This window comes from Choloepus didactylus, chromosome 4 (genome assembly GCF_015220235.1).
Source record: "Choloepus didactylus isolate mChoDid1 chromosome 4, mChoDid1.pri, whole genome shotgun sequence".
In the NCBI taxonomy this organism is placed as follows: domain Eukaryota; kingdom Metazoa; phylum Chordata; class Mammalia; order Pilosa; family Megalonychidae; genus Choloepus; species Choloepus didactylus.
Window position 1 is genome coordinate 174,413,305 of NC_051310.1, and position 3,713 is coordinate 174,417,017.

Sequence of the window (3,713 nt, forward strand, 5' to 3'; positions counted from 1 at the left end):
TTTGCTTCATCGCCTTAGTCAAATATCCCGAACTGAAACTCAGAGGAACTTGAAATCAAATGGGTAGGTTGAAAAAACATGACACTCCACAAAGTACACTGGAGGGCTGTGTTTAGGGTAATCCTGTTTTGTTTTGTTATTAATGGGGGTTGGTTAATCCTTAAAATAATAATCCTAAAGAATATCCTATGGAAGATACAAAGTAGTCCCCGAAGAGGTAAAATCAAATTGAAAGGGAAGAGCTACACTGGCCACACAGCATAAGAGAAAAGGAAGGCAGTGACCATCTTAAACCCATCTCACTGTTCACCTGTATCCCTCTCCCTTCTGGTCCTCTTTTAAGATGGTTGGTTGATACCACCAGCCTCCTATAATTTTCTATCTGAGATTATTGTTTACTCTGTAATAACCTACATTATCCTTTGACTTAGAATTTTTATAGTCACATTTTGTGAATGGGGTAGGTTATGTAAATTGAAATTCTTCCTCTTCCATAAGCATTATGTAATTATAACAATTGCTGTCATTTCTGAATACTTACTCCATGCCAGCCACTGTGCAAAACACTTTGTAGGCATGCCTATGTGGTATTATTATCTTCAACTGACTGACAGAAAAACTGAGAATCAGAGAGTTGAAGAAATGCCTAGGAAGTGACAGAGCAAGATTCCAATCCACATCTATTTTACTCTAAAAGAACATGCTTTCACAGCTACATTAATTTAGATTTTCACCATCTTTGATGTAAGAATGATGAACATTAGGGTGCATATCTATCATTCTTGGTGCACTACTTCAGATAGGGAATTTTAAATGCTCACCAGCACAGGCTGTGTATACCAGCATGTCAAGAAACCAGGAGAGGAAGTTAGGACAACTAAATGAGATCCCTGAGGACAAACCTACACCTTACTTCTCAACCCTTCTCTGTACAGTAGCCTCCATGTTTATTCTGAGATATGGGTTGCCATGGTAATTGAAGAAGGCTGAACTGGAAGAAAATGGGAAATGATGTTCTATTGTGGATAGACACTTTACCTATATAACTTTCTGTGAAAGCCTATCCATGTCAGCACAACTTGAAATGCATTGCCAACTCCTACAAAGCCATCAAAACCACAAGACAGAAAGGCATCATTTTATTATTCTGCAGGCCAGATCGGCCTCTGTCTTCAATTCCAAGGAGTCCCACTAATGACAGTAAAAGAAGAAAATAAATCCGTATCTTATTTAGGGCAAAGTAAACAAGTTCCTAAGTAAATCTCTTCGAGTTAATTTCAAATTGGTTAAAAAAAAATTCCCTAAATCAATACGCATTTTAAAAGCATCACAAGGTCATCTTTTCCTACTTGTGCACAGCTCTGTCATAAGCAAGTCTACCAAAAGCCTCTTGAGAACCTGGCTTAGTAGATTATACAATTATTAAAGGTTGACCTTTTCTGTGGAGTTTAATGAACCGGAAATTGCATTTTTAACCTTGGCCAATGTGCTATCAGATGTCAGTCATTGTTTCTTTAATCTATTTAGCCAGAATATAAATTAAGTTTGTTCAAAAACTTAGCTATTAGGCTTGCAAGGGGCTGAGAAGAGCCAGTAATTATAGGGAGAGATTTTAAGGAAGAACCATTCTGAAGTCATCCTAATAAGATAGCAGTGACAATAAGAAAGACGATTGGTTTACAGACACCATTAGACATGAGAACTCTTTGGGGAGGAGAATTCCTGAAAAGATATTGGAAATCCTGCTAACAAAGCAGTAGGAGCGTGAAGTCGTGACTTGAACATAGTGCAAACATGCACTCAGAGCTGATGTAGACTGGCAAAGACCAGACACAAGGCCAGCAGAGCGCAAACACAAATGTTCAAGCCAAGTTATACCACCATTAAGCTTAAAACTTACTTTTTACAATTGTCTGGTTTTTCCTTTTACAAATTTCCACCTAAAAGTTTTGTACCAGTCTCCCTTATCAATTGGTGGCATGTTCTATTCAAACATTCAAACATGTTCTGTTCACTGTGTAGTATTTCATAAGCTGGGAAAGTAACATCACCCATAAGGTTATGTAAATAGCCATCTCTATAACACCTGTTTTATTTAATCTGCACCATTTATTTTCTTCCTATTTTCGTCATTAAGGACACTGTTCAGCTTATGAAGGATTTTCCAACATATAATTCAGACCTCTGCTTTTCCCAAAAGCTTCCTAACACATCTCAGGTGAGAAATTTATGTAGCTTGAGGTTACTTGTATGCAATGCCAGAATAATGAGTAAGTTCAATCAATTCTGTGAAATAGCTGGTCAGTTCTGAGAGGAAAAAAATAATCAATTTAACAAATTGGATACACCATCTGTCCCAGACATTGTACAAGTTACTCCCATTGAGGCAAGAACAAACAGAAATCAGCCTTTGACCTCAAGGAGCTTAGAATCCTGGAGAAGGGACAAAACAAGGATGCAAATGGTAATAGCAGTGCATGCTGGTGTCATGCCAAGAAGGTAAACTAGCCCTTTTCTGTTAGGAATTTGATTAAGCATATTTGCTCAATTAAATCATCATCTTAACTGATTCATTTTGAAGGAAAACAAGTTTACTTTCCAGTGTATATAGAGAAGCATAAGAAAAAGAGATAGGTAGGAGAGTCATTTTACAATTTTGTCAAGGCATGATTTTTTAAAAGCACCTAATTTTTTACACCAAAAAATTATAAGGTTATGAATCTGTCCTGTCCTCCCTGGCAGAAAAGCAGCCCTTTGATAGCCAAGGCCCATTTAAGAAGGGTAGTAGAGCAGGGCAGAGATTGGCTGCAAAAATGGGAATTAAGCAAATAAGTAAATATGTTTAGGATAAAAAGAGCCAGGCTTTTCAATATGAGAGAAGGGAAGTACAAATGTGAAAAGGAGAAAGCTGGAATGAACCCCACAGTTTTGGACTGGAATTGAAGGTATCCAGGTGAACTCATGGTTTTCAATGTATATCTAGAAAGATAACTACGGAAATATATATGTTTATGTGTGTGTGTGTGTGTGTGTGTATGTAGAGAAGGAGAGATGTTAATGTGTATATAAACATATGTATGATATATATATGAAGCACACCTCACACCCAGATCTTGATTTTCAAATACCACTGCTGCATTAAATTTAAAAAAAAAAAAAAAAAGGACTTTCTGGGAAAATGGTTGATTCGAGAGGGGGCTGGGGCAAGAAAGATGAGCTTTTACATCTTGGTGCACCTGCTCTAAGAAGCTTCCACTAGCCAAATCTGGGGCAATTTGAGCATCAAAATAAATAATTATTATAATGGATCACAGCCCATTGAATAAAATAGAAATACTTCAGCACACAGCAATATACATACATACATACATGCAAACTTACTGTAGAATGCCAACCAATAAATACTGAAATTAGATAATTAGATAATTACCATCTGGAAACCTTATGGTAATAATTCAGGCAAGAAACATCAATGGGTGCTAAAACTGGTAGATTAAAGTGAGATGAGTAACTAGATATTACATAGTCTCAAAGTGTCTCCCACAAAATACCTATTAATTCCAAAGGGAAAGAGATAACTTTACAGTGGAGAAACCTAGCAAACTCATCTTAAGTGATCAAAGTTAATACTACCAGCAATGAGGCAAGTAGTTACCAAGTGCCAGCAGATAGGAGGAAATAAGAACCCAGCATCACTTCTGTGAAATTCTGGC